This window comes from Lepidochelys kempii, chromosome 1, assembly GCF_965140265.1.
Source record: "Lepidochelys kempii isolate rLepKem1 chromosome 1, rLepKem1.hap2, whole genome shotgun sequence".
NCBI lineage: Eukaryota > Metazoa > Chordata > Testudines > Cheloniidae > Lepidochelys > Lepidochelys kempii.
The window spans coordinates 18763282-18782105 of record NC_133256.1 but is presented as its reverse complement, the minus strand read 5'-3'; positions in this window follow the sequence as shown (position 1 = coordinate 18782105).

Here is an 18824-nt window from a genome sequence, read left to right as displayed (position 1 = left end):
TAGTTCAAGTGGTTTGCTGCTATCCCTAGGGCCCCTGGGCTGGGACCCGGAGTAGAGGGCTGGCTCGGGTCCCTCCCTCTTCTCTCCCCTTCTCTGGGATACTAGTGGGACAACTGATACTCCAGATCGGGGCAAGAAATGGTGCCCTGAACCCCCCCCCACAAGAAGAGAACGCACAGGACCCATCATAGTAGTGCCGGCAATTTGCCACACGTGGTGTTAGCAGTGGGATTACCGTGCTGTGGACTTAAACCAGGGTTAGCCAAAACCATCCCATCCCTAAGATGGACGATTTGGTCAAGGCCCTAATACAAGCCATCACGGCCCAGCAGGAGGTTACCTGGGTCCAAGCAACCGCCGAACAGGAGGTGACTCAGTTGCAGCAGGAGTCTAATCGTCTGTTGATGAGTCAGGCTGCCCAGGACTGAGCCCTACTGCAGGAGCTGATGAACCAGATGAAGGCCCTTATGGAGCTGAACCACAACTGCAATGGGACCCGGACCATGTGGGCCAGCCACTGCCTACAGAAAATGACATAGGAGGATGATGTGGACGCATACCTCCTGGCTTTTGAGAGAGCAGCCAGGCGGGAGGCCTGGCCCCGAGATCGGTGGTCTTGTATCCTCGCCCCATTCCTGTGTGGGGAGGCCCAGAAGGTCTACTACGATATGGCTGCAGAGACTCCAGCAAATTACCCCCAGCTGAAGGCAGAGATCCTGGCCAGATCCATAGTAACAACGGCGTTGCAAGCCCAGAGGTTCTATGAGTGGCAGTATACAGAGGACAAGGCACCCCGTTCCAGTTGTTTGACCTGATCCACCTGACCTGAAAATGGCTGCTCCCTGAGGCCCTCAGCTCTGAGAAAATGATGGAGCTCCTGGTACTAGACTGGTATATGAGGGGGCTACCACCAGGCCTCTGGGTTTGGGTTGGCCAGAATGACCCCTCCACCTATGATGAGTTGGTCTCCCTCGTGGAAAGACAGCTGGCAGCCCGTGAACTGTTCCAGACCCCAGGGGGTGAGACATGGCAAACCAGGAAGCCAGTCCCAAACCAAAGGCCCCAGACTGTCGAGAACTCCAGGAGAACCATAACTGGGAGGAAAGACACTGAGGAATGGCCCGAGGCCAAGAAGGGACATGGGGGTTTGGGAAGAGAGGGCTCGGGGAGGGCGGCCAATTAGCCCCAGGCAGAGGGCAGCAACCGGAGTAAGGGGTCGGTGTTACGAGTGTGGGGAATTGGGGCAGATAGCAGCCCAATGCCCCAACAGGGAAGAGCCTACGCAGTGCAATCTGGGGGATCACGGGGAGCAATGTGGCCTAGTCGGCCTGGTAGGGATCACAATGACCCCACATGGGTATACAACGTTGGTAAAAATAAATGGTATCGAGACCATAGCATTAGTGGATTCAAGGAATGCTGTCACGCTGGTCTCAGGGAAGTTGGTAGGGCAAGACCAACTAACCCGGGCCAAAAACACAGAGGTAACGTGCGTTCATGGCACTGTAAATTTCTACCCTACAATCCCAGTATGGATTGAGATTCAGGGGAACACTACCAGGGTAACTTCAGGGGTGGTCCACAGGCTCCTCTACCTGGTCTTAATTGGTAGGGACTTCCCTGGGTTTGAGAGCTTACTCCCCCCCATAGAGCCACGGGAGGGTAGCAACCCCCGGGCTGAGACGGAGGCACCTACAGATAGCCTCACCCCAATTTTTGCCAGATTTTCCCCAGAGTTATTTTCATCCCCTGGGAAACCCCAAAAGTCTAGACAGGAAAGGAGGGCAGATAAAAGAATAGGGACCAGGATTCTAGCAGAGAACCAGAAAGCCTCCCTTGTTGGTAGGTGAACCCGTTCAGGAGGCCAGGAGACAATTCAGGCCAGTGAGGACTCGGAGGCAGTTCCTACCCAAGTAGGGGCAACCCAAGGGGCAGAGAGGAAATAGGTCCCCTGGAATTAGGTCAGATCAGTACCGCACGTGAGAATTTCGGGCAGGACCAAGCCAATGACCTGCTATATGCGAATATGAGGGAGGAGGTAGTGGAAATAAATGGCGTACTCGTGGAAGGAAAGACCAAAGGCCCAAGGCCATATTATGTGTTCAAACGCGATCTGTTGTACCAGATAGCGCAAATATGAGGGGAAGAAGTAGAGCAGCTCTTAGTCCCACGGAAACACACAAGGGCAGTACTAGAGTTAGCTCACAGTCATTTATTTGGGGGACATCTAGGAGTAGACAAGACACTGGATGGAGTCCTAAGAAGGTTTTATTGGCCAGGAATATGCGCGGAGGTCCAATGCTATTGTGCCTCCTGCCCAGAATACCAGTTGCATAGACCCCGACCTCACTTGTGGGCCCCATTAGTACCTCTGCCTATTATTGAAGTCCCTTTCAAGAGGATAGCCAGGGACCTAGTGGGCCCGCTAGAAAGATCAGCATGGGGCCACCAAAATGTACTAGTCATCCTTGACTATGCCACATGGTGTCCAGAAGCCATTCCTTTAAGAAACCCCACATCCAAGGCAATAGCAAAAGAACTATTCCAGGTTTTTGTCAGTGTGGGCATCCCTAAGGAGATCCTGACTGACCAAGGAACCCCCTTCATGTCGAAATTAATGAAGGACTTATGTACCCTGCTCTGCATCCAGGCCATACGGACCTCAGTCTACCATCCACTAACAGATGGCCTGGTTGAGCAGTTTAACCATACCCTTAAAAGTATGATCTGGAAGGTGGCAGCAGAGGATGGAAAAGACTGGGATACCCTTCTCCAGTACCTGATGTTTGCAATATGGGAAGTCCCCAAGGCATCCACTGGTTTCTCTCCCTTTGAGCTACTATACAGATGCCACCCATGCAGAATATTAGATATCACCAAGGAGGATTGGGAAGAACAACCCAGCCCAGGAAAGAACGTCATTGAGCACGTGACACAGATGAGAGAGTGAATAGCTCGAGTAACCCCCATAGTGTGAGAACATTTGGAAAAAAACACAAGAGGCCCAGTGGACATATTACAACCGCCGGATGAAAGTACGGAGATTTCAGCTGGGAGAACGGGTGATGATGCTAGTGCTGACAGCAGAATGCAAACTCCTGGCCAGCTGGCATGGGATGTAGGAAATAGTGGAAGCCACTGGGGAGGTGGACTATAAGGTCAGACAACCAGACTGCCAAAGGCCAGAGCAGATCTACCATGTCAACTTACGGAAGCCCTGGCGTGACCGAGAGTCATGCCTGGTCATTCAGGGAGCTCCACCCCAGACAGACGACCCACAGGGGCAGGTGAGGATATCCCCCGAATTAACCCTAGAACAACGAACAGAGGTCATTGATATGATCCAACGGAACCAAGATGTGTTCTGTACACAGTCGGGCCGTATGACACTTGTGGCAGGAAGTCCCACAAGCTGAAGGGCCGGAACGGGAAGTAGCTCAGGGGAAGGAATCGCTAGTTCAAGTGGTTTGCCGCTATCCCTAGGGCCCCTGGGCTGGGACCCAGAGTAGAGGGCGGGCCCGGGTCCCTACCTCTCCACTCGCCTTCTCTGGGATACTAGTGGGACAATTGATACCCCAGATCAGGGCCAAGAAACAGCATCCTGAACCCTCCCCACAAGAGAAAGCGCGGGACCCGTCATAGTAGTGCTGGCAATTTGCCACACTGGATGGAATAAAGGTGACACTCAAAGTTGTGAAAACTTCTGTATTCCAAAATACACTGGGACTAGTACTTTCAGCTATAAAGCAAACCTGTTCAATTTGACAAATCCGTCAGAAACTGCCACTTACAATTTAATACTTTTGCCACGGTTAGCTGCTGTCAGAGCATGCAGTACAGTATAAGTGAAATGTACAGCACACTGTTCCACGTTTGATATATTGCTTTAGTCAGTTGATTGTGCCAGCCACCATGTTAAATTCTTAATACTAGCCAAATTTATCCCTTTCCTTTTTCCAGGTGGTTCAGAGCCTGGAGGGCTTACAGAAAGGACTACTGATGACTCCTGTGCTCTCTGTACAGCTGGGATAATTCACTGTTAATGGTGACATTTTCAAGTCTGTGGAGAGATCTGTTTATGAAGAAAACACTGTCTCAATCCTTGAGGGACCGCAGAGGGGGGAAAGAAAAAGGACTTGAAAAAGAAGTTAAAATATGGCTTTTATGGGAGGAGATGAAAGGCTTGTTTTGTTCTCACTCTTTTTGCCTACATAAAAAATGCTGTTTACTTTGCAGAAGCAGCTACAGGATAGACTTTAAACATTGACTGCTTTTGCTCTCTACCAGCATTCAGAATAATATTGACAGGTGGAGCAGGGATGAACAGACTCAGGGACACTCAGCACCTCTATCCTTGTGAGAGGTGGACTGTGGCTCATAGCTACGGCGTATTCTTCACAGAGCCACATGATGCTCGTTACTTTTTGGATATTAGGGTTTTCTTGGTGAATTACAAACACACACACATTGTTTTTGGTCTGCTTGTGCCCTTCGCTGCTCCTTTAAGCTATATGAAACTGGCTTTGCAAAGTTTTGTTGCGACTCTCTCTTCTTGCATTTTATTTTGGAAATATCAGGCCTCGGCTTCCCTTTCTGTTGTTGTAGGGGTTTGGCAAGATCTTTGGGAGGACCATGCTGGGAACATCCCAGGAGGCTGAAACCGGAGTTGCAGCTGTCCCAGCACCCAACTGACAGGATGAAGCAGTAGGCAGAGGCTCGGGGCTGTGTGGTGTATAGGTGTATTCTATTCTTAGAGGTTACATCTACACTGCAGCTTGGAGAGGTAATGTCTAGCTAAGGCAGACATACATGCACTAGCTGTAATTGAGGGAGCACTCTTAAACAATAGCAGTATGGCTGCAGCACCATGGACAGTGGTTCAGGCTAGCCACTTTCACAGGTACCTAGGATCTCAGACAGGACAGCCGCTGCTCATGCCTCCAGGACCACACTGCTATTTTTAGCACACTAGCTCAATCAAGGCTAGTGCGTGTATGTCTACCCTAGCTGGGAATTACACCTCACAGTTGCATTGCACATGTCCCCATATACTACAGGCTGGAAGAGCAACAGCTCAGGTTTCAGCATCCTTTCATTTCACCAGACAAAGTCTTCAAGGAGCCTCCCTAGCTTTGTCATGCTGTAAATACGTACTGCCAAAAACAGGGAACCATTCGCTCTGCTGCTGTAGGGAGAGCATTCAGCCAACAACTTTACTAATTCAACTGCACTAAGAACCAAACACAAGCGATAGTGTATTTACTGTGAGCAAACTCTGACGTGGCTGTAAAAAGGTAAAGCACTCTACTACTGGGGTTTGTAAGGACACTGTATCCTCCGCAAAAAGAGGCAAATAAGGATCTGATTCTTAATTTAAAATATTGTATGAGCAATCAAAGTGACTAAAGTAACCTTTATGAAGCTATCGTTATGCTTTATAAAGCAGCAGGAAAGGACTACACTGTTTCTTAAAATTTTTTACTTTAGAATGAGAAGAGTATTTATGGAAACAGTTATCAAAGGGAAGAATAAAAAGATGGAGCCCAAGCCCCATTGCATTAGTCTGGTGTTACAGTAGCATAACTCCACTGAAATCAGTTGCAGTAACACAGAGGGGACTTGGGCCCCTAGGATCCTATTCAGACCCACTGACCTCTGTGGAATTCCAGCCACATACAACAAGCCTGAATTTGTCCAATAGTGTTAGCTTTATAATTAAATGTTAACTCACTTAGTAGTCCATTGTCAAAGTCCCCGTCTATGCTTTGGTTCCTGGTCTGCATTCTTTAAAGGGCTGGTGTTCCTTTTAGATGTGACCAAATAAATGAAGGGCCTGACTATTTGTGCTCAGTAAAGTTCCCATGACATTTCAAATTGAGTTATTTAGGGTTTGTAAACCCCAGGTATTATGGCAGATTCTAGTACGGTACAGATACCAAGGTCAGCAAACATAGTTATCTCACTTCTTTAGACACCTTTACTCGGGCCTGATTTTCAGAAAGGGCTGAGCACCAGAAGCAGTTTCATGCACACTGAAAATCATCTTCTGGTGTCATAAATCAGGCAGCCAAAATCTGATGTACTCAAACTTCATTTTTGAAAATTTAGGTCCATATTTCCAGGAGGGACGATTTCACACATTGGAATGGTTGTAGTCATTTGGCTTTTGATCTTATTTCTTCTCATGCATCCAAGATGCACAAAAACCATCCCTAGAATGTGTTATGCTCTAACAGTAGCTATCATTCATAAGAGACTGGCTGACAGCATGTTGAAAACTTTGGAAACTGTTATATTAACAGCTAGTTCTGTTGCAAAATATAGCAATATACTATGTATTTCCATTCCCCTATTTTTTCAGACATTTAATAAAAGCAGTCTCTTAAGTTAGGCTTCAAGCGTTTATTTCTACTGTTTATTTCTCCACATGCTCACCTGGTTCAAGAAGTCTTTAGGAAGCCAATGAATATGGATGAGCTTGGCCCACAGTCCTATATTTTCATATAATGTCCATAGCAACCAGTTGTCTGTTGGGGACCTATTTATTGCCCTTGAAAGGGGATTAATTGGTTGATCTAGATGGTCATTTCAACTGTAGCTGTAAATGACAATACCACTGATGTACACTGTGGTATGTTGCCCAGGAGACTGGAGTACCCAATTCATCAGGTACATGAACACCAAAATAGTATGGTCTTAAATTGATATTGGCTGAGTGGGAAGGAGAATAAGGCCTTTTCTTGTGATTTGGGTGCCAAAGGAATCTGCCAATAACACTCTTGACCTGACAAAGGGAGATATATTTGGTGGCCCCTAAACTCTCCAGCAACTCGTCCACTCTAAACATAGCACGTGTGCCCAATGCCGATAGCACATTTATTTTCTGGAAATCAATGGAAAAAATGGGTTGATCTGTTCAGATTTGGCATAAGTAAAATGGGACTCCTCCACACACTGGGATATAGACATACATCACCATGTATGGACTGGAAATAGATGGTGTCTCCAAGCCCTGCTAGCTATTTCCTAACCAATGTTTGGCTGCAGTCCTGGTACCTCTATCCCATTAACCTATACTGGGATTAATGTCTTAGCTGGGCCTCTTTTCCCAGCCCTGGTGTTAGCTGTCCATGGCTGCCAATATACTTGCAGGCCATGAAGGGGCAGTCACAGTGGAAATGACCATGCTGTCCACAAACAAAACAGCTTCTCATCGAGGTACTGCCCTCATCCCCCTGCTCATCTAAGGGAAGATGGATGCCCATGGAAGGCCCTCATTTGGGATCAGGCTTTTCCATGGCCTTATAGTCTACACAAGGCCAGATTTCCAGAATCTTGCCACAGCTGCTGGTTGCCTGTGGATTTGGGCAAGATATATAGTTTTCCAGAGGCCATCCTCCGCATCTGGCCCATATTTCTGCAGGAAGCAGTCCTCTAAGATAGGTGGCTTCAGGCCTCGGAGATTCAGTGGTTGACTTATAATTCTCCATTGGGTTCACCACATCAGCCAATATCTTGGGTCTAGGTTGCAACAACCATTCTGGTCCAGCCGCTAGGAGGATCTGTGTGAACTGCTCCAGTACAATATTTTCAGCCACTTGCTACCCAGATCACCTTTCAGGTTCAAGTCAGAGTCATCAACATTTCAGAAGGGTCTGGGCTGCTGCTCAAGATCAGGTCCTCAGTGGGTCTTTCTCCCAGCATCAAGACCACAGTATGGTCTTTTACCGGGTCCATCAGACCGTGTGCCAACAAACAGTGCCGTAACTAGGCATTTTAGCACCCAGGATGAGCAAGCATATTTGCGCTCCTACTAGAGCCCTGCACGGGTCTATTTTTTAATCCCTCTTTCCCACCCCAGAGGACAGAAATGAGATTAAAAGAATAGTCCTCCCACAGCACAAACAACAAGAATGCCCTGGCCAGCAGCCTCTGCTCTCTGGCTGCCTAGTTCTGAATGCAGCGCCACCACCAGGGGCCTCAGTGAAGAAATAAGGGTGGGCCATGCCACCCTTATTTGTGCGCTGCCTTCAAGTGGGGTGGCTGGAGAGTGGTGACCACTGCATGGCTGCTCAGCTCTGAAGGCAGGGGCACCGCCAGCAGCAGCTCAGAAGTAAGGGTGGCAGGGTATGGTATTGCCACCCTGACTTCTGCACTGCTGGTGGAGGCAATGCTGCCTTCAGAGCTGGGCGGCCGGATAGCAGTGGCCACGGGCTGCTGAGTTCTAATGGAAGGAAGAGGAGAGTGGGCTCCATTAGCCTCCTACCATCAGCTCCCAGTCTCCCCTGGGCCAGGAGTCTCTCTCCCACAAGATGCTGTGGGAGAGGAGCTAGAGCTAGACGCTTAATTCTCTCTGCCCCGAAGGGAGCCTGGAGCAAAGGGATGTGGGCAGAGCCCTCCATGAGGACTTGCTGCCCCAGCTGCTCCAGGATGACAAGAAGGGACCCAAGGCCAGGCCCAAACCTGGCAGGAGCAGGGGCTGGAGCATGGTCCCGTTGAAGGTCCAGGCTCACCACTTAAACAGGAAAAGAAGAACTTGCTTCAAACCTAGCTCATTCCCTGATCTGACTCTGCCTGCCCCAGGGGAACACTCCTAAACCACAGACCCTGCAGCAGCAGATCCTAGTCTGTCAGAGCCAGCCCACTTACACCTAAAGTCAGGAAGCTGGGGTCAGAGGTCACTTACGTCAAATTCAGGGTTACGGTGAATTGGAGCAGGGCTGTGCTGCTCCTTAGGGCCCTGGCTCTCTCCTGGGACACTCTGGACCTGCTCCAGAAGTTGATATGCTGTGGGGGAAGGAGGCAGGTCCGGGTCAATGGACAGGTGGTGAGACTTTGTGCTGTCACTGGCTCCTTCCTAGAGAAACGGGAGTATCTTCAGGGAATCAGCCCGTATCTCCTAAGGGCACTGAGATAACTGGGGGGATTTTCCTCACAGACACTCACTTCATCCCACCAAGGACTTTAGAGCTGGGGAGGGGGCAAGGGGTTTGTCTCCTTCTTGATGAGCTGTTCATGAATCAGGAGTTCAGAGAAGATGGGAGCTGCCCCAGCACTGAACATTGTCCCAATCTGGAGAGACAATGGCAAATTGAGACCTGCAGGATACAAGCATTGTCCTGGGTGCAACAATCCCCTTCTAAAGTTCTATAATCACTGAATCTTGTTGATTTCAGACCAATTGCCAGTTTGTTAAGAGCATTTTGAATTCTAATCCTGTGCTCCAAAGTGCTTGGTGTCATCTTCAAATTTTATAAACATACTCTCCACTCCATTATCCAAATCATTAATGAAAATATCAAATAGTGCTGGACCCAGACTGACCCCTGCAGAACCCCACTAGATATGCTCTTTCATTTTGACAGCCAAACATTGGTAAACGTACTCTTTGAGTATGGTCTTTGAACCAGTTCTGCACCCACATTATAGTATCTTCATCTTGGCCACATTTCCTCAGTTTGCTTATCAGACTGTCATGTGGGACTGTGTCAAAACCCTTATTAACACCAAAATAATATCTTGTCTATTGGTTCCCCACATCCACTAGGCCAGTTACCCTGACAAAGAAGGAAATGGGGTTGGTTTGGAATTTCTTCTTGACAAATCCATTTTATTAGTCCTTATAACCCTAGGTGCTTTACAAACTGATTGTTTTAATAATTTGTTCCAGTATCTTTCCAGGTATCAAAGTGAGTCCGACTAGTAAGTTCTCGGGTCTTCTTTGTTCCCCTTTTTAGACATAGGTACCATCTTGTTAATGGATGTGATGATATTCTTTTTCTAGGATCTCAGAAGAGAACTGGTGTACAGCACCTGGTTTGTTAAGGCAACAAACACTGAGCCAGGAACCAGTGGTTAAAATTTGTCCCCGACAATTTCTTGTTTCTTTTGACAAGACATTTTAGCAAATTTCAGAATGCCTTGGCGCTCAACACCTTGAAACAACCCTTTCTCCTCCACAAAGTGCTTTAGTGCCAATTATCTCACCCAGACTCACTACATAAAAATCAATAAATCAATTTGGATGAAAATTCTTTGCAAAAAATAATTTTTGGCAAAACAAAAACATCTCCTGTTTGTCACATACTATTAAATTCTCATCGCACGCAAAGAACAGACAGTTCTGATCTAGAAAACTAGGTAAGATGATTCAGTCTGGGCTAAGTAGTTGCTCCTCTTAAAGATTTTAAAATAATAAAGTACAAATAAAATAGAATATTTCAGGTATTATACAGCAGAACCCCATTTATCCAATCTAATTCGGACTGGGGCCAGAGCGGCTAATCAAAAATTTGGATAATCCGGAGAATGAGAAAGTGAGAGGCTGCAACACCATCTAACAACCACAGGCGAAATTGGCTGCTTCTGGACCTGTGTGTGCTCGTTGTTCAATATGGAGAGCCGGATAATGGAGGGTTGGATAAATGGGGTTCTACTGCATTATGTCATAATCTTCCATGACTCAACGGGATAGGACACCTCATATTATACACTGCTACTAGTGACACTCTCAAATGTAGCTTCACAAATCCCCATCCTCCACCCACCATGAGGTAGTATGAGAGGATTGTTCTAACTGACAGAGGGAGAAACCAAGGCTGAGAAAGGTGAAGGGTTTTGTCTTACATCACACAGCCAGTCAGTGGCAGAGCTGGGAATAGGACCCAGGAGTCCTGACTTTCAAACTAACCATCAATCTTGAATTTCATAAACTGAATGATCAGAATAAAGTGATCTCAAATGAGCTACAGACCAACAACTGTTCACAGCAGTATTATTATTATTATTCAGCAAGTATTTTAAAGGAACTAGAATATTAGAGAGAATCATGAACTGCTCAGAGACAATTCATGGAGAGAAGCAGCAACATTCATCGAGCAGCTGATTGATTATGGCTTTTTTGCAAAAGGGAAACCAAAAAGACAAACCCTAGTGTCCCCAGTGATTATAAGGGACAAAGGCCTAGGTGGGAAAAAAATTCTCCCACCTTATCCTTACATTCTCCATGCCTAGAATTTGGCTAGCACCAGGTAGACTAGGGGAATAGGTTCCAGACCCTTCTGAGGCTCTTACCTTCTCAACAGGGACATCTTTTTTTGTAGCAAAGGTGGTAGTGGAGAAAGAGAAAAATCCGAAGGGGCTCCTCCTCGCGTTCACATATGTAAACCTGAAATCTCTCTCAGTTCTCAAGGAGAGACCTCAGGAAGGAGATGCGCTGCAGCAAAGCCGTGGTGGTCTCTGAGACTGCCCCTACTCTGCAGCCTGTCTTGCCTGACTGTTGTCCGAGTCTCTCTGTCTGGTCACCACCTCTCATACTCTTTTGACCAATAAGCTGAGCTTCTGCAAAAGGCCCTTGTGATGTCACCGCCACACGCACCCTGCCCTGCAGGGCTCATGTCCTGCCCCTAACCAGCCCCTTTGGATGTTTGAGATACTCCCCCTGTATCACCCCACTCATTCATTGTTAGTTCTGGGGATCAAGCAGGCTGTACATGAAAACACCAGAGGCTGCTCAATGTGACATACTCAGTTTTTCAGAGACTTGTACACTTTAAGGCCAGAGGAGACCGTTAGTTCATCTAATCTGACTCCCTGCATATCTCAGGCCTCCTGTATAGCCTAGGAGCTAGTTTTTGAGCAAAACACACTCCAGAAAGGCATTTAGTCTTCATAGGAAGACATCAAGAGTTGGAGAAACCATTACTTCCCTTGGTAGTTTGGAGGAAACTGATGCAGTGAGGGGAAGGGAATTGACCCATGGCCACACTTGTGAGTCTGTATCATAATAATATGCACAATGGAACTGCACTAAGGTGGTACAAGCAACCTTAATTCTGGTGTTTCCTAACCTGTAAAGGCCGGGTCTACACACAGTTCTTGGATGTATACAACTGTTTTGGTTAGGGATTTATTTATTTTTACCTAAATACTTGTCCAGACACAACTTCTAATGTGGACACAGTTATATCTTCATAAAGGTACCTTACACCGATATAGCTTATTCCCCTAGTTACACTGGAATAGCTATATTGGTAGAAAACACCTTTACACTGATATGACAGTGTCTATATTAGGAGGAGTGTACCACTTTAACTCTACTTGTAGAGCTCGAGCAGTGTAACTTTCTATTGGAAACAAGCCCCTGCTCACCAACCCTCATGCACCTCTATGTTGAATTAAAACAAAAAAGCCAGGCTCTTGTTAAGAAGGAAGAGAGATTGGCTCCCCACAGGAAAAATGACACTCAGATACTTGGCCCTCAGATACTGTGGTGATGGGGACCAACTGCAAACCTAGATAAATAGCTTCTGTATTCCATGTTGGGTAATGAATGTCAGCACAGAGACATGGGGTTGCTGGTCTCTTTAAGGGGAGTCTGGGCCCAGGCTCTTATGGGGAGCTAATTTAAAAGGAAAGAGCCCATGTAGGCAGTTGATTGTCTGTCAAGCACCTGGACCTGATCAAAGGCCATCAGGACTCAGTTGCAAGGAGGTGCTCTTGTTGCTGCAGGAGAAGGAGAGTTATAGCCCGTTAAACACTCTAAGCGGTCACGGAAAATGATGGAGTAAAAAGGGGCACACTTTAGCCCCCAGCTCAGCCAATCAGCATTAGAACTCTGAGGGTTCTCATCAGTAAGTGAAATCATCAGAAGATCTGCTAATTAAATGAACATATCATGGATGGATTAGCTTTGGCTGTAATGCTAGCATTTAGATGCATCATTCATAAGCACAATCATCAGAAATGTATTCATTTCAAAGAACTTAGTATAACCTACTGAGCTGCATTCACTATAGTTTGTTTAGGTTGTTTTCCGGAGTTGAAGGGCACTCTTCCTCTTTTCCTTATTTGTGGTTTAATTTGAAATATAAGCTCAAATTTAAAAGCCCGAATTTTTCAAAAAGCTGTAATCCTGGCTGCTGTAGTCTATTGGTCATCCTTGGAATGATTCATTGCCTAGAGATATTATGATAATTTTTCAGCTACAACCACTATTCATTCATTTTCTCTGGAGACTCCTTGGTCCACTTTCAGCATATGAAGTACACATGTGAGATCCCTTTTCAAAGAGGCATGTATCCGTGAAATTCTTCTGCTGGGTTTTCTCCTACTAATTGCAAGCAGGGAACTCATTCTCCTTTTTCAAACAAAGCCACAATTTTTAAATCTTCCCTGAGTTTAGCTCTGGTTATAGAACCATATAGTGCATAAATTGTGATCATGATAATGTGAAGCTTTCATCTTATCTTGAAGTAGCATCTGTCCATTATAATGTCTTGGAAATCTTGATTGATAAAGGATCTAGATCTCTTTTGAATTACCGTATAATGTACTTGGCAAAGGGTAACGTTTTGCACTGGGAAATAGATCAGGATATAATTCCTGCAGCTAATGCAGAGAAGGGTGTAGAATTCAGACTTGTGCTTGCCTACATCTTTCAACATTAGAGAAAACATAGATTTTAGAAACTGAGATATATACTATTTTTATGAGAAATATGGAAGGGTTTTACTGCTCTTTTTGTGTATAAAAGAAGGCTTGTTGGCTCTGTGTATTTGGGACTAAAAGGAATTCACATGCATTCATTTATTTAATAAATTCACTCTTCCTAAAACAAAAGGAAAGAAAATTTGGTAATTATAATCTGATTTATGTTTTTCTACTTAGTGGGCCAAATTCATTGTGGAATCCCCACTAAAGTCAGTGGAATTATGTCAGTTGCTAGTTCTGCCACAGTTCTCTGACAAAGTGAAGTTTAAAATGCGGTACCGGTTCCACATTACATTGAGAACAAAGATGTCTGCAAATTCTGGTTTTGCTATCTGGACTGCTGTCAGTCAAATGAACTATACATTATATCAATAGCCTTGAGTAATGCTGAACGTGTCCTGAGAAATATCATCCCAATCTAGATATGGTTCTCTCTTTTTCCATCTTTTCGATGTTTTGAAGACTATGTCATGAATTTTTTTTTTTGCTGGATGTCTGTGTAACCAAATAGCATTTTATGTACTATATAAACATTTACTTCATATAACAATTCTAGCAAAAGAACTTGCAAGCTCTTAATTGCTAAGACATGTAAGGAAGTGTTGTAGTGTGATCATTTTATACATTTAATTCATTTGCTAGATAAGATTTAAAGTTGCATATTTTCAGGATCATAAGGATAATGTTTGCTCTGTAGTGCATTACTGTGGTTTTAAAATGTCTCTAAAGATTAGCAGGGAATGGATGGTTCTGAGGATTAGTAATGAGATGAATAGTTACTGTTTAATATCTACCCCATGTCTCTAGATTCCAAAAGTTATCATTTGACATCTTTTCACTGGTCAGAGCTCTGATCCAAGTGTACAAAAGAAAAAAAAAAAAAGGAAAGGTGGCACGAATTGGTATCATCCTGCCAGTCTCAGCAGAGAGGACAAGGATTGAAATGGTATAGAGATTAAGCTATCCTTTACTCTCAAGAGGTGATCTCTCCTGGTTGGGGTTCAGGCATCTGGATTGCTATGGTCTAGTTGGTATTATGCTTATATCTTTTATGTAAACACATAGAGGACATCAGTGGCCAGGCGTGGTGGGAAGAGGAGGTATTAAATGCCCTATTTGTTGAGGAACATCATGCCTTCAATTAGAATTGTCATGAAAGATACCATGTTTACAGGAGTACTTTGAGGAACGTTTGGGACCATCCAACCTGTTTGGTTAGAGTTGTTGAGTAAGGATGTCAACTACTTGTGAACCTTACAAAAACTCTCAGGTTCAGGGATTCTTGGGTAACTACAGTCTGCCTAACAGCCATTCCTCCTGTAGTTTCAACTGAAGACAGAATCCCTCTGCAATTCTTATCTTAAACCATTGTGCAGCATTGTTGTGCACTGTCACAGCCCTACATCTAGCTATTACATGGATGAATGCAAGACTGTAGTCTCCAGAACTGCCTATCAAGACTGTTCACCAGCACTAAAACCATTTTAAATAAACCTATTTAAAAATACGAGAGAACTAGAAAGGGGTTTGTGTGCATGGCAGTTCCTACGAAGAAAACAATTATCTCTATCTCATTGGTTTTGCATATTCTTAGGCAAATTGCCAACTTGATTAATTTTGCTAGGGTCCAGCTGCCTCCGGAGTTGGAGCTGTGTAGTAACACGTCTTGCCAGAATCCAAGCAAAACCAAGACCCCACCTGGCCTAGCTGAACACTCACATCACCCATTGGCTTTAGTAACAGTTGCAGGCATGCAGCACGTCTGCAAATCGGACTAGAAATCAGCTCTGCTCAGAATCAGAATGGGGGAGTTATGAGTCACTGAAGAGTAGTGCCTTCCAAATTGCCAAGTCTATCTGTATGAGTTTGTATAGAGACCAAAACCTCTTTCCCAGAGTCACGATTTGCTTACCCTTTGCTGCCAGGATGCAAATGATGTTCTCTTGCATTAGTTAGTTGTGTTGTCAGGGTTACTCTGAAACTAGGATCCAGCTATCAAAGGCCCAGTCTGCACAATCTGCTCTTGGGGGCAATATTGTTTCTTCCTGAGGGGATTAACCTTAGCAGGAGGCAGGGTCATCTCTGCAGGCTGACCCAGACTCCAGACTGGGATCTACTTGATAAATGATATTATGACCATGCTTCTCCATCCCTGCTCCCTCACATTGACTCCTAGCATCACACAATCTCCCCCAATCCCTATCTGGAGTTTAGTACCTGACAGCCCATTGGACAGCCTAATGGTATTCCAGCTACAAACATCCGTTTCCCCTTCACAAAGCTCCTCCCACAGAATTAGCTCCCAGATCCTCTCACTCCCTTAACAGATGCCTGGTTCCCAGTTATGCTCCCTCTCTGCAATACCCCAAACAAGCGATCTGCCATGCTGCCCGCAATTAGGACACCAACACCACCTGTCCTCATTGATTCTTCTGCCCAACACACACTCACACCATCCCCATAAAAGTCCCAGTTCCTCACTTCCTGTGAGAGGTTAGTCACTCTCCAAAACCTCCTCTCCCTAAATTTCCCAATGTTCTCCCAACATTCCATCCTCTCAAACAGTGTCCAGTGCTGAGTGCCAGGGGCTGTCTGCTGCCTTCTTGTACCTCTGAATAGATGCTCTGGGGCTCTACAGGCCAGCATGTGAGAGATTTGTGTCTGGCCATCAAAGTCTCTCAAGCTCTATAACTGTTGTACCCAAGATCCTGCCGGTGGTGTGTTTGGAAGAGAGAAGTTTTTCACTTTTCTAAACTGATCTTTGTTAACAAGCTTAGCGGAGGTTTTAATTTTGGAAGGACTTTAGATAGTATAGAAGCCGATTTGCATAGAGCAGATCAATTACCAAGGACTAAAGGATATAATTAATAATAAAAAAATAATTAGTGACACCTGCTATTTGTCATGATTTTTTTCTCTTCAAGGACCTTGCCATAAATCATTATTTAAAACTCATATCCAGTGTGAATCAGCCACTAGAAGGCAATGTAGTCACATCACTTGAGTGCCTCAGGCTAGAACTGGATGAAATTGGTGGGAAGATGTTTGCAATGATACCAATTCCTATCCTGCACTTTTCCATCCACTGGGACCTACATTTTCTTTGTGAACTTCAAGAAACTGCCATGGCACCCATCTTGGGCCATATTGGTGTGTTGTCAGGAGAGAGAAGAGAAGGAGAAAAAAGAAATTAGCAAAAAATAATATAGAGACACATGGGCAAGAAAAACAACATAGTAGGAGGAGAAGTTTCCAGGGCATCACCCATCTCGATAAATACTCACTCTGGACACTTTTGACTGTGAGGGTATAGCGAAGACTGCTGAGATCCGGTCAGGTAGAGCAGTAACCCAAGGTAGTAACACTCTGATAACACCTCTGGAATTTGGGACCAAAAATTGATATGTTACTACTCCAGACTAGAAATGAGTCATAAGGGTGGGATTTTCAGAAGTTCTCCATGTTGGCCAAACTCTGCTCCCATTGAAGTACATGTTCATATAATTCCCAGTGCTTTTGAAAACTGCACCCTAAAATGTTGAAATCATCCTGTCAGTAGAACTTCTGAGCAGCCCCATATGTGGGTTTCCTTTGAACAAAAGCCCTGCTGTCTCACCATTCAAACCACTGGGTCACAACTGGGTACATGAATGAGGTAATACGGTATGCCACTATGGCTGCAAAAGTGAGACATAGTGCATTTGCCTAACATTCACACCCATTATTGAAGGCCTGTATATTTGTAACATGCATATTATAGAACAGAAAGACAAATGACTAGCTGTATTTTACATACACCACTGTTTTGACTTGTGCATATTAATTAATTGAAAATACCTTTACAATCTACCCAATCCATTTAGCACAATCACAGTGGCTTTGAAGGTCTTTGATGCATGTCGCCGTAAACAAATGCAACAACAGTAAATGCCCAATTAACACAAATAAAAATAGGTTGCAGGATTTTGTGTCACTCCATCGTAAACAGATGCGGAAGAGAGAGCAAATCCCCCTTCATAGCATGCTTTACATCGAGCAAGAAGCAAAACTCATTTAAAGCCGTTGTAAATCTTAAATTATTCATTTAATCCCCGAGAGGTCATTAAAAATCCTCTTTCAACCTACCACAGTGGAGAACGTTTCTTATTCTCGGGCTGGGGAAGCTTAATCCCAAAGGAATATAACAATTTAAAAAAGACAGAGCAAGCAGAACAGACTTGAGGACATCTTAATTCTTGTGGATTTCAATGTCCTCGTTGGCATGAGTAGGGGTAGTGGGGCACATGGTTTTCTGGAAGTCTTGCGCTCCCGAGGTTTTAACCAGAAGGTAAAAGAGCTCTCCAACAGGGCAATATGCTGGGCTTCATCTCAGAGTCTGTGGACTAAGCATTTGTTCAAGCAAGGGGGTACCTGTAGGTGCACGGGGCATGGAGTGTGTTCAGCAGCCTTACGACAGTGGGTGTGGTTCCCTGCATATCCACAATACATGCTCTGCAAGATCATGCCCTAGGAGCATCTTCACTTAGGCATTACAGCGGCAATGCAGCATTTTAAGTGTAGACCTGCCCCTGGATTCTGTGGAATAACAGGCAGTTGTTTCAAGATGCTACGGGTTGTTTATAAAAGTCCAACTAGTCTGTGACCGCCCATCTATTTGGAGATAGTACATTTGTTTAGATAACACACATACCTATCAATTTTTAGTTCACCTCTTCACTGTAAGGTATCTTGCTACATCCTGCTGGGCTCTTACCAGCCCAGGAACAAACCAGCAACACACCCAAATCTGTTCAAGCCCTTGCCTCAGATTTATTAACACAACGCAACAGAGGGGACAGTCCCCAGAGGCCTTTCTCTTGCTTCTCAGCCACCAGAAAGGCGGCTGCACCATTCCATTGAAGCACCATCCAGATCATGTGACAGGCAGGTAGCCCTTAGCCCTTTCCTGGATGTTTTACCCTGTCAAAACTAAGTAGGGGCCCTTATGTGTTGGTGCTGGTAGAGGTAAGGGCACAAAGAGTCTTGCCTTCTGTATGTGTGAGAGCCAGCCAAAATTACAGCCCATGTGCTCCTTCTGCACCCCCTGGGGTGCAATCTACCCCAAAGGCGTTGTGAGAGGGGTATGGAGAGAACTGGGGCTATGGCTCCCCGCTTGGCCCTGTCCTGCAAAGCGGGACTGGCTTGTTGGTGGGAGGAGGGGATGGAGAGATGCTGAAATCCTGAAGGGTTAGAGGAAGAGCATACCAGGATGCTCGAAGAAGCTCCCCTCAAGATGGTGTGCCTCTATAACGCCTGTCACTGTATGCACTATCCAGAATCTAGCCCAGAGTCTA